Raw genomic sequence first — 18,773 nt, 5'->3', positions numbered from 1 at the left:
GGGGCTTTTATAATGAATTACAAGGCTTTACAATTCTCACGTACTCATACAGTCTATAACCCTTAGAAAAAAAGTTATTTTGAAAAAAATCCCCAGTTGATTGTTTGGACGAAGATTTTAAAAAAAACTGGGAGGGGGTGGAGGGAGGAGAATTATAATTTGCTGTTTTTCTCTGCCGCTGGATGATAAGCTGTTGGTTTCATTTAGGAAAATGTTTCTTGTAGCAGCAAGTTTCATTGTTTGAGCCATGCCTGACGTCACCAGTTCGTGAACCACATGCATTGAAGCCGAAAAAGTCTCGGTCTCCCTCACAGCTTCTGGTGAATTAACGAATTCTCTCCTTTCTCCTCCCGCCTCAATTAAAAAAAAAGTTTCGAAACGAAAACAAGAACGTTAACTAATAATTCCACCATCTGTCCCTTCAACTCCCGACGTATCCGGAAGGGAAGTCGATGACATTTGCGGGCTAGGTGAGTTGCATTTTTATTTTCGTCTTGTGTATTTTTCTTCTCGGTGTTTGCGGCGGCGATGAAGAAGAATAATTGATGAATATTAGTTGTCGGGGTGTGTGTTTCTGTGCGGGAGAGGAATCAGTAAAAGATGAGGGAGGGAGTGAGTTGCTGGAGAAAACTCTTGGCTGCTTGGTAACGTCCAGCCGCTTAGACCGAGTCTTGTTCTCCCTTCACTTTGTGTCTCCAACCGTCTCTGTCTTACATGTCGCTTGAATCGGATCCTTTTGTAGTGGGAGAGCGGCCCCAGGAGAAGGACTGTTCCTTTTTTTGGGAGAAAAAAACCCCACACAAACCCACCTCAACAAACGCTGGTTTTCTTCTGAGTGATTACTATCCGCACGACACTTAATGTTGACCGTACGGTCTTATGAAATTTCTGGGGAGAGAGAGGCGCTTTTGTGTATTGTTTTGTTTACCCCCCGCCCGCCCGGGGCTGCCCACCTTCTGGCTCGTAGTTTATTTTCAAAAAAAAACTGAAACAAACAAACAAATAAACGGGCACGGCCAGAGCGGGCCATGGCTGAGCGGCTTCGGGAGGTGGTTTTAAATCTGCAAAGGATGCTGGCGGAGGCCGTGTCCCGGAAAGGGGTTCGGGGTCGGGGGCTGGAAGGCGGAAGGCTGCGTCTCTTCCTCTGCCGCTTGTCCCCGGACCACCACCAATCCCCCTCCACCCCCGCGTGTACCCACTCCTCCTCCCTCTCCCACCTCCCATTGACAGTCCGGCTGCCAGACTAGGCCGGGCCGGCCTAAACAACACGGCCCCGGCGTCACCCGTCACATCTGCGTCCCATCTCCTCCTCCCCGTCAGCACGGAGACACCAACATGGCTCATTCACATCAATTATACCATAACTCCATTTTTTTTATTGTGTGTGTGTGTGTACGTTTCATATATTCTGGTGTCCGGCTGCCTCCCTAACAAAAAAAAGCTTGACTGGGCTGAGGTGTGAATGCCCAGCCGCTCTGGGTGCCCCTGTACCCTGTCCCACCTCCCCCTCCTCGACTCTCTCTTTTCTCTCCATCTCCCTCCCCTTGTTTTGTATCTCCGCCGCTTCCTTATTCAAGCCGGCTGTAGGCGAGTTGTTGAAATTTATCCCTTTGTGTATATTACAATATCCTCCATTTTTCTTTTCAAAACAACAACCCTTCGCCATTTTGGGTAATGTGTTTTATTTTTGAAGCCTTTTGTTTAGAGGAAGGATTTTATCCCCCCCTAAGTTAGGCATGGTTTCTGGGACAGTGACGTCATGTAAAGTTTAGTTAGATTTGCCCCCTTGTATTTATGGCTATTTTAAAAATTCTGGTCTTGAAAGGACTTTGTTTTCTTCAACTGATTGTTAGCTTCAATTGAATTAGTTTTTTTTGCAAAAATGAAACTGTATAGGAACTTTGTAAAGCTTTATTGTGGGTTTAGGATGACAAATAATACATTTCTGATAGTCAATTTGAGCACTTTGTCAGCTAAAAGTCTGTTCGTGTATATTTTCAAGGAAAGACATTTTTTTCAATGTTGTACATAGCGAGTCTGTTTAAAATGTACAAATATGATTGATTGCTCATTTCACAATCACTGATATTCAGTACATGCAATGAATGTAGTGCCAATAATAATGGAAATATGAATATTTTGCATAAATATGTGATGGTATTTGTGGTTTTGGTTAAAGATCTCATTAAAATGTGGAAAGTATTGACAAATTGCATTTTCATTCATATTAATCTCAAGTAACATGTGTAAGCAATAGAATGATAATATGTCAAGAACAGTTTTTAAGAGATTCTCAAACTTTCAAGGTTAACATTTTTTCTTGAGGCCTTTTGTACTTCCTACATAATGTTCATGATATTACTCTGTCCACATTATTATTTCTAATGACTCTTGCAACTCTGATTATATATTCATTTACATATTACTTTTGAAATACTATATATATGTTTCCTTTTAAATAAGGTGCTGATTTCAACACAGCTGTATAATCAAAGTTGGTAGTAAGGGAAAAGTTGTAGACCTTCTAAGCTATGAATTTGTCTTCAGGTTTTTTGTATTACCTCTGGCTATATTCTCTTGTCACACCAGCACGAGTTTAAACAAAGTGGTAGTGTTCAATTTTTATGCTTGTGAACAATAGAATTCTCTCTTCATTGTATAAAGTTCTGAGCCGTTTGCCAGAAAATAATAAAAAAAATCAAGTTGGGATACCAGGTGGAAATGCCTGTATTTTAACTTGAAAATATTGTTAGAGCTTTTAAGTGGTTTTGTGGTTTTATGAGCTACCATCTTTTTAAAGTCTTTGTAGTGGGGTATTTAAAGATGTGTAGAAAAACTGCTTCATCGTTTTTATATGTAACTACTATTTTCACAAGGGAATGCACTGTAATAGGATACTTGAATATTAGTAACAAATCCATTCTGTTGGTTACTCTGATCTTTTAGTTTTTTTTAAAAATGTAAAAGCTCAAACAGCAGATGGCTTTAAATTATACATGCAACAAAGGCCTGCAAGATTTGGCAGATTAAGCAGGGGAAGTAAGCAGATCAAAGGAAAATAAAATATTGCTTGCACAATAGTTGCATTTCTTTTGAGTTGTTTGAAATTTGTATTGTTGGGTATTTATTCAATATTATTTACACTTTTACTGTTGATAATGTATGATTTAGGTTTGATAAGTGGTCATTCCTATTTTGTTTGATTATAGTACTGATGTGTAAGATTTTTTGTAATCAAAACCAGTTAGTAAAATAGCCTGAAGTTTATAACTGCATTTCTTGAATTGGCCATATTGCAAGCAATATAGTTCTTTTAGGAGCAACTTTAGCAGTCAGATGAATTTTGCAGCTGAAGTATGATGTGCACATGCTTTTATTTCATATGCATGTCACATTTCTGCTGATGAAAAAATATCACCTCGCTCCTTTTCCTTTGAGTTGTACTTGACATGGGTAAATCTGGATTCTGAAACATTGCATCTTAAACTGAACCAGAAAAATTATTTTGCTGGTGTTGTAAAACTGAGAATTCAACTATAGTTTTGTAGTTATCCAGATGAGTTCTGGTTGTGGTTTTGACAATAGCATAGTACTGTATTAATATATGTTCAGGCTGTGTAAGTATGTATTGGAAATATTTGTGTGAAAATTGTAGCATTAATCATATTGATAATTTATCTTTTGTTGGTAAAATTTTATTAGTGCGCTGTGATTAACAGAAAAAGGTACAGGATATCTCTTTGTTTAGCTGTTTTGTTTTGTCAGATGAAATGTGAAGGAGCAGATGTTTTGCCAAACATCCTGATGTGCTTGTTTCCTTATGGGAGTGTATGACTTTTTCTTCTGATACATTGAGTTGACAGCTGCTTGATTTCATGGAGCTGCTAAGAACCCATTAGTGGTGTCATTGAATTGAAACAGAACAGTCACTCCCAGCTTGAATTGTGATTCCAAATGTCTTCAATTGTTGTACATTTTCAGCACGATTTTACTATCACGTCTTGATGAACTTGTTTGCAACATACTTGTTTTGCAGTTGAGACAGAAAGGATAAGCACGAGCTTTAGTGTGAATTATAAGACTATAGAAATATCTTTTTAGTACAGAACATTGTACTGTAGGAAGTGTCTTTATGGAAAACAGTATTTGTGCAGTGAGTAATTCAAATCTTAATAAGTCCCTTTCAGTTTACTAATCAATATATCCAAGCAGTATGTTATGAATATCCGTGTGTATTTTATTACAGAAATAATTACATCAGTTCTTTTAGCAATTGCTACTTATGCCTAATAAGATAAAATGTGCTGACCAAAGTCATTTTGAGGGATGAAATTGAGGAGTGGAAACTGTCACTCAGAATTTAGGGTGTTTAGGATCACATACCTGAGTTGTCACCTTTATACTTAAATTGTTGCCAATTATTTGTGTGTTTAACAGAAAATAGTTTCAGCCTGGGAGAGTTTGAATACATTGGAAAAGCAGAGCTAACTAAATTCAAATGAGCAGTTTTCTTACTGGAATGATTGAAAGTGTATTTTTATGGATTGAAACTGGCTGATGTGACTGTTACTCCTGAAATGTTTTCTTCAAAACTGAGATTTCAAAGCTCAGCTAAATGAAATATTCTGATTAATAATAATTGGAGGTGCCGGTGTTGGACTGGGGTGTACAAAGTTTAAAAATCGCACAACATCTCTTCACCACCTGATGGAGAAGCGCTCCGAAAGCTAGTGCTTCCAAATAAACCTCTTGGACTATAACCTGGTGTTGTGTGATTTTTAACTCCAATTAACACGATGTGGTTTGTGGTGGATTTTGCTGTATTTATGTAACCAATTCAGCAGTTGTTTAGATATGTCTGGTATTAAAAACATGGTCACGAAAATTCTCAGACTATTGTACTTTTGCCATAAAATAAAATGATTGATGTGAAAGCTATTGCTATCCTTCAGAATTTTTGGTGATGTGAGGTTAAAGGTTGTGCCTCTGTACAGGTTGTTTCCGGCCTCTGCCCTTTACATTTTATGTCTACTTTGGAAATCTGGTGATGTAATCTGTGCAGTTACAAGAGTGAAAAGAAACTGTTGCTTTTCATCTTTGTGATGCATTTCAGGTTTCATGTTAAATTTCTTTACAAGTTTAATCTGACTTCCTACATGGATTGATGGGACTTGTCCGTATTCTCCATTTTATGACTGACTTTCATTCATTTAATGTTTAATCCTAGTCTCTTACATGAGGTAAGAAATAGAAGCCAGACTGAGCTGTTCAACCCATTGAACATTCTTTGCCATTCAATAAGATCATGGCAGATTTGATTTTGGCACTTAACTCCCCCTCCCTGATTGTTTAATTACTTACCTACCCCATAACCCTTGACTCTCTTGTCAATTAAAATTTGTTGAACTCATCCTGCTCTTTCTGGAAGTGAATTCTACTAACTATGTTCTGAGAGAAGAAATTTCTTCTCAACCCAGTCATAAATTTGAGACCGAAAGAACTGCGAATGCTGTAAATCAGAAACAAAAATAGAAATTGCTGGAAAAACTCAGCAGGTCTGGCAGCATCTGTGGAGAGAAATCAGTTAATGTTTTGAGTTCTGAGGAAGGGTCACTTGACCCAAAAAGTTAATTCTGATTTCTCTCCACAGATGCTGCCAGACCTGCTGAGCTTTTTCATCAATTTCTATTTTTGTTTTAAATTTGAGACCCCTTATTTTTAATTTGTTCCCTCTCCAGATTCTCTTGAGAGAAAACATCTAAGCTTTGACCTTGTCAATTCCCCTCAGAATCTTGCCCATTTCAGTATGTGCACCTGCCTTACTGCTTGCTTCTGTGTCTTAATATAGAGATTGAGACAGTTGCTGAGATGATCATACCTTTTTTAAAAAAGTTATTATAGTGATAATTTGTTTTGCCTTGAATAAATTGCACCCATGTGCAGTTTCTGTTTAATGAATATTATGTATTTATTTTGCAATACTGAAGTATTGTTTGCAGCTTTTTTAAAGTTGAGATTAATCTTCTCCATTTAAAAAAAACTAAAATTACCATCTTTTATAGATTGAGCTGCTCTTTGGTGGCAAACTGAATTTCAGTTTAAGTGTCTGACACTGTTGGCATGTTAAGGTAGCTTACCAGCATTAACTTAAGTAATTTAGTAAACCAGCTCTTCTTGGCTGAAGTAATAATATAATGTTGTCAAAACAAAATGATCTATTCATATCCTTGTATTGAACTAAATCTAAATAAAAATATTTTTCTAGAAATGCTATAGTTCAATTGCAAGAACTGCTTAATGTAAGTTTTGAATAATAAAACAAGATATTAATGATTCTGAAATTGATTAGTTGCACAGTCTATGGTAATTCTACTGTAAACCATTACACTTTACTTTGAAGGCTTTTGGATTCATTTTCATAAGGAATCATAAAGGGTAACTTAATTTGCTTTAATTTGGATCCAGTGGTTGATTTTTAAAGCAAAATTCCTAGGTTTTATTCTTTGATAGATTGCTGATAAATCAAAACAATTGACTGAGAGACATTTGCTTACCTATGAATTTTTTTTTTCCAAACTGGAAAAATAGAGTCTAGTGTGACAGGAGTGATCTCACTTCTTACAAGCAATAGTTAATGTAGACAGTTCTTCTCAGGCAGCTTGAATAGCAGGCACAGTAAATTGCATTTGTCTTTTGCTACATATCTTCAGTGGCCTGTAACTGTCCTTGGATCTTCTACAGAAAAATTAAAAATCAAGCAAGTCAGCAGTTCTTGTGGGTACTTTCACTGAACTGAATTTTGAAACAAAAGAAGAAATATCCAGAAAGCAGTTATTGTAATAATGCCAGTATTTGATCACAGCCAGAACTGGCAAATGAAACAGTGTACCTTCACCTCTTTTATCCCCACCCTCTGCCCTAATGCTAAGCTTTATATCGATACAAAGCACAAAACATTGGGTTGTCATGATCTGTGGGAGTTGGGAATGTGAAACTGCTTTGCTGCTATGAAAGAGTGCAATGTCTAGGACCAGTGTCCAGATCACAGACATAAAGTCGACTACCTCTTAAGAGAGGCATCAGGTTAATTATTACTGTGGTATTTTTATGCAGGCAAAATTGTATTTTTACTTTGTTTTTTCAATTCTTACCTTTTCTACAAGCATATATTCATTAATCAAAAGAGTAGGTTTCCTGCTGAGGACAGAGGTTCATAAAATTGGCATTTGGTTTGGTGTTAAAAACAGTGCTGAGATCCTTTTAAAAGGATGGGCATAAATAAATCTGAGGTCTTTGTATGCAAACCCTAGAGGTTAATACTGTATAATTCAATGTCCTTTTCCTATTTTGTATGATTGATGTTTTTCTTTAAGAATTTGAAGCAAGATGCAAGTCTTTCCAGTAGGTCATGAATGGCACCTTCTGATTGGTCAAATTGCAAAGAGGGTTTGGGGGAGGTGGGAGGGGAGGTCTTGGAATATTCTGCAGAGATTGCTGATTTTCCCTGAGATCATTGTCATATTGCCTGTGTGGTTATAAGAACATCAGAGTGATTGACGTCTCCTGCTGTGATAATGGGCTGGTGTTTCAAATGCCAGGAGTTCTGCCTGTTTGTACTGCAGATTAATGTTATTTGCACTCTTAACACAACTAACATGTATTACATGAATAAACTACTGAGATTTTGCTACAATAATAATATTGAGACTGTGGGAGGAATGGTCTCATAATTTAACAGTTATAGAAATATTTGAGGGTTTGTAATGGCTTGTACATCAAAACTGCATTGGGTAGCAATAGTTTTATTGATCATCTTCATTTAAGAATCAAGTCACTTCTGTCACAGAGGCTTTCTTTTCTGCTGTGTTAGCAACATAGTTTCAGTTTTCAATTAGAAATGTAGATTAAATGCACAAGGTGATGAGACAAATAGAAGCACATAGTGAAGCAGAGCACATTGTATTGTAGTTTGTGATCTGCGGAAATATGAAACTGATTATTTTGAATTTCATTACTTTTATTCTTTGACTGGGTCAGTGGTTTAAAATTTCTCTGTCTCGTGCAATGACTCCTTGGTCTCCATTCTGAATTACATTGACAACAATTGATAATATTATAACAAATGTAATAACTACCTTTGACCAGAATGTACAAGTAGACCTTTTGAAGGTTCAAAAATCAAGGCTCAATTTATAAGCTGAGTATAAAACGTGAGCCACCTATCTGGATAGTTGGTATTTTGAAATGTGGGGGGAAAAAAGGCAGTAATTCATATCAAGCTAATGTGACATGGCTTACTGAATTAATTAATTCTATAAAAATAGCTTCAATCAGGGATAGGCAAAACAAAGACTAGCTCGCGAATTCCTGGAGGCCTGGTATTCCTCTACTGGTGCCATAAACAAACATGTTGAAATAGATCCCATCTCCAGACCACTACAGTACAAAATCAGAAATAGAACCCCCTGCCATGACAGAACCATATAAATTCTGGGCAGATCACAACAACAGCACTTCATTTGGAATCTACACAACACTGAAGATGTCACCCAGTAGGGAGACAAAACATTTGCAAAAGAAAACAGGCTCGGTGAACCGGCCAACAACTCCAAAATAAATCTTTATTGAGCTAGGCTTGTATCTCAAGATATCCCCTTTTATTGTTTACCATGAGGAATGCAGTTGGAGCTCACTTCACAGTAGCTTTTGTGAGGGAAAATGTAGCTGGAAGATTTACTTTTGCCTCCAGTCAATGGCAGAAATCCTTCGTGATCTTTGCAGAATATTTTGGCAGAAAATAGTCAAAGTTATCTTATCTTAAGCTGTTGGAAAGAAGTTGGGTTCTACTGCACACAGGATGAACCACAAGAGCCACATACATGAGATCTGTAAATAAAAGGTGGAAAATTGCAGTGCCAGAAATCTAATGGAAGGACCCTCTTCTGAAGATGTCTGAAAGAATGAATTAGTGACTTCCATAAGGCTGTGGCATACCTTTACATTAGTCATAGGAAAAATGAATTAATCTTGAATGTTTGTGAAGGTTTCTAGCTCAGGTTGAGATTTGGGGTGTAGGTTTGCTTGCTGAGCTGTAGGTTTGATATCCAGACGTTTAATTATCTGGCTAGGTAACATCATCAGTGGCGACCTCCAAGTGAAGCGAAGCTGTTGTCTCCTGCTTTCTATTTATATCTTTCTCCTGGATGGGATTCCTGGGGTTTGTGATGATGTCATTTCCTGTTCGTTTTTTGAGGGGTTGATAGATGGCATCTAGATGTTTGTTTATGGCGTTGTGGTTGGAGTGCCAGGCCTTTAGGAATTCTCTGGCATGCCTTTGCTTAGCCTGTCCCAGAATAGATGTGTTGTCCCAGTCGAAAAGGTGGCTTTTTACATCTGTGTGTAGGGCTACGAGGGAGAGAGGGTTGTGTCTTTTTGTGGCTAGCTGGTGTTCGTGTATCCTGGTGGCTAACTTTCTTCCTGTTTGTCCTACGTAGTGTTTGTGGCAGTCCTTGCAAGGAATTTTGTAGATGACGTTGGTTTTGTCCATGGGATGTACTGGGTCTTTTAAGTTTGTTAGTTTTTGTTTGAGAGTGTTGGTGGGTTTGTGTGCTAGTAGGATTCCGAGGGGTCTTTGTAGTCTGGCTGTCATTTCTGGGACAACACATCTATCCTGGGACAACACATCTATCCTGGAACAGGCTAAGCAAAGGCATGCCAGAGAATTCCTAGAGGCCTGGCACTCCAACCACAACACCATAAACAAACACAGACCTAGATGCCATCTATCAACCCCTCAGAAAACGAACAGGAAATGACATCATCACAAACCCCAGGAATCCCATCCAGGAGAAAGATATAAATAGAAAGCAGGAGACAACAGCTTCGCTTCACTTGGAGGTCGCCACTGATGATGTTACCTAGCCAGGTAACGAAACGTCTGGATATCAAACCTACAGCTCAGCGAGCAAACCTACACCCTTAATCTTAAATATTTAATAACTCAAGGGAACACTTCGGAGAAAAAGTAAAAATTGATCTGAGTTTATAATGCAACTTTTTATAAGCTGTAATGTTAATTCAATGGTGCTTGCTTTGTTTTATCTGTATTTTTAAACAGGAATAAAAACATTTATTTTCTTAAACAGAAATCTTGCGGCATGTCAGTTAATTGCTGTGTTCATATTTATTCTTTAAATGTTGATGGCCCCTAACAGATAGTAACAGATGTCATTTATTTGCAGGTGACTTTTTATCTTGTTAATTAAATGGAATATGAATGTGTTCAGTACTAATGAGTTGTATACTTTACAAAGGCCACCAGGATGTCTGTCCTTGTACTGTATTGTTCATCCACAACTTCATCCTTTTTCATTCAGCAGTTATCGTTAACTCTCCTGCTCCTTGGATGCTGCCTGACCTATTGTTCAACTCTGTCTCCAACATCTGCAGTCCTCACTTGCTTCTCATGAACATGCAGACAACTTGATTCTTTAGTATGTTTTTCTATTTAAAAATTGCCACTGACTTGAATTTTGTCCCAATGGCCATACAGGTTAGTACCACTGTGAATCATACCTTATGACCTGTGGTTTTTTTTTTGGAGTCAATGGTTTTCATTTAAAAGCTTTCCAATCACTAGTTTGGTTGCTGATTCGAGTGTTTGATCAATGTTGGCCATGTCGTTTAAGGGCTCCCCATGTTTTTGCTGCTAACAGTAGATGAATTGTTGGAAACTAGTGATTTTTGGCATCAATATTTTGGTCTTCTCCAAGTAAATTGGTTCTCTACTGCAACATCAAACATTTTTATTCCATGAAGCCGGAGTGTTATTTATGTGTAGTACACTTCTGATGACAATGTAACCTTTCTGATTTAATCCATTCTGTTGTGAAGTTGGGTAGAGTACTTGTAGATTGGGAGACAGGAAGTTAGAATTTGGTGTTTGTGAAATGCTGGGTTGGGGGATGCATTGTGTGATCCCTTTTAAAAGATCATGTGTTTTTCCTGTGCTTCGAGATTTAAAATGGCTGTCTGTGAGTTTGCAAGTTTGCAGAAATTACTTGAATTGAAACATTTGTATTGAAAGGCTGTACAGTTAGCAGGCCCAGCAGCAGTGTTTTTACCAAAATAACAGGCTTTTGAAATTAGCCAACTAATTTGAACCAGGCACTTAGATACCAAAAATTTGAGTCTGATGATTTATACAACATAGGATCAATCCCATTGTAATAAAAATTGATATGTTATCACAGGTATAAAACAAGGTGGCAGTTGGACAAAGACCCCAGAGCTAGCTGCCATCCACCAGAGCTAATGGCCCTTAGTTCTCTAGAGAGAATTGCTGGTTGTCTCATCATCTTAGAGAAAGCACTATCTAAATAACAATGTTAATAGTCCTGATAGAAGAATTGACGGAGAAGGCACAGAACATTTCTTAAGACATGTAACCTGGCTGTAATTTCAAGAGACTAACTTCTACTTTTTTCAAATAAACAGGATTTATATTTATTGGAACAGCATACCATTTGAATCTTGCTTTATTTGGGGATAGTTAGTTATTTGGTTTGTCAATAGTTTAGTTAATTTGTTCACTGTTATGGAGTTAGATAAATAAATTGTTACTTGTTGATTTTAAAGTGTCACAGATTTATTTTATATAACCACTAGAAATTGCTGAAAAGCAGGTTAAACCATTTTTCACACTCCTTTTATAGATTATGGGGCGAGTGCTCCTCTTTGGGTGTTTCAGTTTTAGTTCTCAGAGGGGGTCAACCTCCGCTTTATAAGAAATCCAATACGGGCTTCTCAGAAAGGCCAGTTGCTCCTACATGCTCTTGTGGCACCTTTGTTCTTGGCAGTATCTTTAGAGTGGAATCTTCCTTTCAGTCTTGCATTATGTTTTAATTGATGGCAAATTCAATTGCTCCATGGTAATTTCAGTAATTCTTCACTTAAAATTGTGGTTGCTTTCCTGAAAATCACAACTTTAAGTGGAGCATAATTTCTCATAGGAATCAATGTCAGAACTAGAGTTAGGTTCCTGTGGACATTTCTTGCCCAGAAAAAAAAATGTTCAAGTTGAAATATTCTTCCCCACATGTGCATCATTGTGCATTCCTCACTGAAATAACTTGTAAAATAAAATAAATCATTGAGCATAACAAAAATACTTCATCACTGGAGTCTCTGTCCTAAGGGTACACCTTGTATTTTTCATTAAACTATTCCTGGAGACAGGACAAACAGTTTTACAGTACCTGTGTACAGTAGCAACACTATAGATTTCAATGATTTCTGTGTTTTACTCTCAGCCAGTCCTGAAACCTCAATACCGAAAACAGTTTGAGTCTGGAAATGGGCCTTATTTCTTAGAGATCAACAGTATGGACTTTCTTGTGAAATAACAAGGATTGCTTTGGATACTGTTCAAACCTTTCTTCTTCAGAAGCTTTGCACTGGGAACTGTTCAAAAAGTTGGAATTGCCTTGATTGCATGCATCTTTCTGCACAATTATGTCATCAGGATGAATGATCTGATGCCTGATGATTCCTGGTAACACAAAATGCATGCATATGATAAGGATGGAAAGGAAGCAAAAACTAGTGTTAACTCAAAACATTGTTGACATGATGATGATGATCAAGAAATGTGCATGTAATAAAGTGACATTCAGGTTGTGTGACTTAATGGGAATTTATATTTGACAAGTCAGCAAATACATTGAAACCAGCTTTGTACTACTTTTGTTGGAAGACTTTTTTTCCTCCTTTGTTGTTCACTACATTTGTGAGAGATTATCTTGAACTATTGTGTGCTGTGGTAATACAGCTTATACTTGCTTGATCCCTTGCATCAAATTATAAATGCTGGTAATTAAAAATCACATTATGGGGCAAAAAAAATTAGGCTGACTACAAAAGCAAATACATTTGGTTCTGCTATAATGCAGGTTTCTTCAACGTGAATTGGCTTTAATGCGATTGAAGATTTTAGAACACTAACTTTCCTTATCTGTTTTGGCTACAGTGCAATAGTCCCATTAGTTTAAATAGTGCGGCTATTGCACGATTTTCTTATAATGTGAGATCGCATAAGAATGGAACTTTTGCTTTATATCAGAATTGACTGTATAGGATGGTGCTGCTGAAAATGAGTATTGTCTTATGTATGGTAATAGAAAACTGTGATTTTGGGGCTTGGAAAATTAGGTCTTAATACTCTGGTTAGATTTATTTACCTAATTTGTGGTTTATCTTAAGTGTATCTGTTAAGATTAATTTGTACATAATTGTCCTTCTGAAATCATTCAGTGGGGACAGGCAACAGATCAATTCTACATTCAAATGTTGAATGTACTGCAATTCTCGCCATATTTAAGTTGTGTACAGAATAAGAGTGATGTAGGGCAACGTATGGCAGTTGCATATGTGAATTAAAATGGACAGGTGTGATTCCAGAATAAGAGTACTGGTGAAGAATTGTTTGTTTAACTGTTTACTTAGTAGTTTGCCTGGAGCTGCAATATTTCAACAAGTAATTTTGTTCAGGGCTATAAGTTATTTCAGTGCAACACATTACATAAGTTTTGTTAATCACCATTGTAATCTATGAACACTCATTTTTATCTCAAACAAGGGAGAGGCCTAACAAACATTTTTTTATTAATCCTGAACAATCATATGAATTCATATTTGAATAATTATTTCTTTGGTGCCATATATAGCAATTTGCTAAATCAGTTTCCGTTTTAAAAATGTAGCTGTTTCTTTTTCAGTTTTCCATTCCACTTGAATGTTTAAATATTACACAGTGGGGATTTTTTTTGAGGAAAAATCATTCTATTCACTTGGAGAGTGAACTTTACTATTTGAAATAATTAAGTACCGCAAATGTCGTAGTTTGTATAAGGAAACAAGTTTAAACATAGTACTTCCCGTCATGAAAATTCATGTTTGTTGCAGAACTGTGGAAACAGAGTTGAGGGCTTGTTGATAAAATTGTAACTACTTTTCGATGTTATTGAAATTGGTAATTGATTGCTTATTTTCCTTGGGTAAAGATGCAAAGGTTACCATATTTATGTATTATTTGGAGTTCCTTTTAGACTTTTTGGCAGTTTAGCTTTAAAAAGTACTACAAACAGAATATTTCAAAGAGACTTATGAAATTTTCAATACATCTCTATGACTCTATGACTCCAATTCAGTATGTTGGAACAGTTAATGTATGGATAAATATATAATCTTCTGTTATTCCTGATTCTTGTCTTTAGTTTACATAATAGGTCATGTTGCGGCTGTACAGGACATTGGTTAGGCCACTTTTGGAATATTGCGTGCAAATCTGGTCTCCTTCCTATTGAAAGGGTTCAGAAAAGATTTACAAGGATGTTGCCAGGGTTGGAGGATTTGAGCTATAGGGAGAGGTTGAAAAGACTGGGGCTGTTTTCCCGGGAGTGTCGAAGGCTGAGGGATGCCTTATAGAAGTTAATAAAATCATGAGGGGCATGGATAGAGTAAATAGACAAAGTCTCTTCCCTGAGGTGGGGGGGGAAGTCCAGAACTAGAGGGCATAGGTTTAGGGTGAGAGGGGAAAGATATAAAAGAGACCTAAGGGGCAACTTTTTCACACAGAGGGTGCAACATGTATGGAATGAGCTGCCAGAGGAAGTGGTGGAGGCTGGTACAATTGCAACATTTAAAAGGCATTTGGATGGGTATATGAATAGGAAGGGTTTGGAGGGATATGGGCCGGGTGCTGGCAGGTGGGACTAGATTGGGTTAGGATATCTGGTTGGCATGGACGAGTTGGACTGAAGGGTCTGTTTCCATGCGGTACATCTCTATTCTGGATTAGTGGTGCTGGAAAAGCACAGCAGTTCAGGCAGCATCCGAGGAGTAGTACATCTCTATGTCTATAATAACATGTAGCATAGTATTATCATGTTAAGCTAATCAAGAATAAGATGATTAAACTGTGCCTTTTAATATTAAAATAATTTTGATTATCTACATGTCTGTCCATAATTGTTTTGAGTAGAATTTGATATGTGATCTTTAGTAAACGGTTAATCTTTGAACCACTGATGAACTAAAGTTGCATTTCTTTGTCGGTGAGTTCAATGCATTTAGTCAAACAGTCATAGAGATGTACAGCACAGAAACAGACCCATTGGTCCAACTCATCCATGCTGACCAGATATCTTACATTAATCTAGTCCAATTTGCCAGCACTTGCCCTGTATCCCTCTAAGCCCTTCCTATTCATATACCCATCCAGATGCCTTTTAAATGTTGTAATTGTACCAGCCTCCACCACTTCCTCTGGCAGCTCATTCCATGTACGCACCACCCTCTGCCTGAACAAGGTGCTCCTTAGACCCTTTTAAATCTTTCCTCTCTCACCTTAAACTTATGCCCTCTAATTCTGGATTCCCCTATCCCAAGGAAAAGACCTTTGTCTATTTACCCTAGCCATGCCCCTCCTTTTAAAAGTCCCTTTCTACTTTAGGACAGTAGAATGTTATCTTGCTGTTTCTTCTGTCTAACTAGATTAAGCCCAATGCAGCTGGGAGAGGAGGAGAGGAATAATGGCTACAATTCAGGAGTTTTTATACTATTTCATACTTTTTAAGCTACCTACAAGTTTTTGTAATTATAAAAAAACCTCTTAAATAAACTTGCAGTTTTAGTATTTTTTGATTTCAATGTTTAAGAGTTACTCATTGTGACTTTCGGTTTGAAATGATTTTTATGATTTTTTAAAAAGTGCTGTGCAAGAATCAAACAGTTCTTATTTTGGTGCATGATTACAAGGAGGTTCAAATCAAAAATGCTGTAATGCTGGAAGTCAGACACTTGCAAAAACATGCAAATGAGAGGCAATGTATTTTGAGAGTACTGATCAAGGCGGATACTAAATGACTCCGTATGTCCAGTATTGAGAGTATAGGGTCAGCCTTAACATGACCTGAGTCAGATGACCATGGTTCTATTCTCGCCCGTGAACTAATGAATCTCGTGTGGTACCAACAGATTGTATTTTTGGGAGATGTAGTCTTTCTGGTGAGGCTTTGTTTGTTCTCTTAGGTGGCCTGGTGGAATGTTTCACGCATATCTTCTGATACCTTGTACAATATTTTATCCTCAACCCAGATCATGAAAACAGATTGCTTGGTCATTTAATCTCATCCTTGTTTCTTTGGGATCCATCCTTGATGATGCATTGGACAAATTGACGGCTTTGTTTTCTATCAATACAACATTGACTGCACTTCAGTAACAATGAATTACTTTTGAAGGGCTGTGAGATGTCCTGAGGTTGTGAACGTAATGATGTGAAGGTAAATTTGTTTTTATAAGGCAAATATTGTTGGCTTTTTACTTTTTTAAAAAATGGCTGGTATAAGTGATGTTTATACAATTGCTGACACAAGCCCCTTCTAAGGTTTGGTCACCCACTTCAATTGCTGATAGACTGCTGATGCAGCAATATCTGATGCTTGTAATTGCAATTATAAATTGATCACACTTTATGGTTACAGTTGGTGTGAATATCTTCTGCAGCCAAGGTATAATTATAGAATATTTGTTTGTGATGAAATCCTAAAGAATTATATAGATTTTGGAGTCAGATATTTTACTTTCTTGTAATGTTGTCAAAGATTATGTGCATCTTGCTGAGTAAGACTATGCTTCCAAGTTTCTCTTGCTGGGAAGTGGGGTGGAAGGGATGGTTGTGGAGAAGTGAAGATGTCAGAATGATGCTTCTGGTGCCAAAAGCTTGGTATATCCTTACTGGACATAAATCTAGTACCGGGGAGAAAGTGAGGGCTGCAGATGCTGGAGATCAGAGCTGAAAATGTGTTGCTGGAAAAGCGCAGCAGGTCAGGCAGCATCCAAGGAACAGGAGAATCGACGTTTTGGGCATAAGCCCTTCTTCAGGAATGAGGAAAGTGTGTCCAGCAGGCTAAGATAAAAGGTAGGGAGAAGGGACTTGGGGGAGGGGCTTTGGAAATGCGATAGGTGGAGGGAGGTCAAGGTGAGGGTGATAGGCCAGAGTGGGGTGGGGGCAGAGAGGTCAGGAAGATGATTGCAGGTTAGGAAGGCGGTGCTGAGTTCGCGGGATTTGAAAAAGACAAGGTGGGGGGAGGGGAAATGAGGAAACTGGAGAAATCTGAGTTCATCCCTTGTGGTTGGAGGGTTCCCAGGCAGAAGATGAGGCGCTCTTCCTCCAACCGTCGTGTTGCCATGGTCTGGCGATGGAGGAGTCCAAGGACCTGCATGTCCTTGGTGGAGTGGGAGGGGGAGTTAAAGTGTTAGGCTACGGGGTGGTTGGGTTGGTTGGTCCGGGTGTCCCAGAGGTGTTCTCTACACTGGCACCACCCCCCACCTTTTCCTCCGCTACATTGATGACTGTATTGGCGCTGCCTCGTGCTCCCACGAGGAGGTTGAACAGTTCATCCACTTTACCAACACCTTCCACCCCGACCTCAAATTCACCTGGACCGTCTCAGACTCCTCCCTCCCCTTCCTAGACCTTTCCATTTCTATCTCGGGTGACCGAATCGACACGGACGTTACTATAAACCGACCGACTCCCACAGCTACCTAGACTACACCTCCTCCCACCCTGCCCACTGTAAAAACGCCAACCCATATTCCCAATTCCTTTGTCTCCGCCGCATCTGCTCCCAGGAGGACCAGTTCCAAAACCGTACAACCCAGATGGCCTCCTTCAAAGACCGCAATTTCACCCCAGAGGTGATCGACGATGCTCTCCACCGCATCTCCTCCACTTCCCGCTCCTCCGCCCTTGAGCCCCGCCCCTCCAATCGCCACCAGGACAGAACCCCACTGGTCCTCACCTACCACCCCACCAACCTCCATAAACATCGTATCATTCGTCGTCATTTCCACCACCTCCAAACGGACCCCACCACCAGGGATATATTTCCCTCTCCTCCCCTATCAGCGTTCCGAAAAGACCACTCCCTCCGTGACTCCCTCGTCAGGTCCACACCCCCCCCCACCAATCCAACCTCCACTCCCGGCACCTTCCTCTGCAACCGCAAGAAATGCAAAACTTGCGCCCACACCTCCCCCCTTACTTCCCTCCAAGGCCCCAAGGGACACTTCCATATCCGCCACAAATTCACCTACACCTCCACACACATCATCTATTGCATCCGCTGCACCCGATGTGGCCTCCTCTGTATTCGGGAGACAGGCCGCCTACTTGCGGAACGTTTCAGAGAACACCTCTAGGACACCTGGACCAACCAACCCAACCACCCCGTAGCCCAACACTTTAACTCCCCGTCCCACTCCACCAAGGACATGCAGGTCCTTGGACTCCTCTATAGCCAGACCATGGCAACACGACGGTTGGAGGAAGAGCGCCTCATCTTCTGCCTGGGAACCCTCCAACCACAAGGGATGAACTCCGATTTCTCCAGTTTCCTCTTTCCCCTACCCCACCATGTCTCAGTCAAATCCCTCGAACTCAGCACCGCCTTCCTAACCTGCAGTCCCTCCTCCCTATCTTTTATCTTAGCTGCTGGGCACACTTTCCTCATTCCTGAAGAAGGGCTTATGCCCGAAACGTCGATTCTCCTGTTCCTTGGATGCTGCCTGACCTGCTGTGCTTTTCCAGCAACACATTTTCAGCATAAATCTATTACCGTATGGCATCAAAGTGAATGCAGCTCAAGGTAGATTGTGAATTGACTGTGCCATCTGTGTATCTTCCTGCAATCTGAAACTTTCCTCCT

At 39.0% G+C, this 18,773-nt stretch overlaps 1 protein-coding gene across 2 annotated transcripts in view; it reads left to right on the top strand.

Annotated features, from left to right (window-relative positions):
- Positions 1–271: 271 nt before the first annotated feature.
- Positions 272–18,773, top strand: part of baz2ba (bromodomain adjacent to zinc finger domain, 2Ba) — a 356,889-nt gene continuing 338,387 nt past the window's right edge. For both annotated transcript variants that reach the window (XM_087989090.1, XM_087989091.1), the window contains exon 1: positions 272–470. The gene's annotated coding sequence lies outside the window, so the exon portion shown is untranslated. The remainder of the gene's footprint in view (positions 471–18,773) is intronic.

Source organism: Chiloscyllium plagiosum, unplaced genomic scaffold, assembly GCF_037043375.1.
Source record: "Chiloscyllium plagiosum isolate Xiang-an unplaced genomic scaffold, Cpla_swu_hap1 HiC_scaffold_7, whole genome shotgun sequence".
NCBI lineage: Eukaryota > Metazoa > Chordata > Chondrichthyes > Orectolobiformes > Hemiscylliidae > Chiloscyllium > Chiloscyllium plagiosum.
Note: the sequence above shows the minus strand (reverse complement) of the source record. Positions and strands in the feature narration are given on the sequence as shown.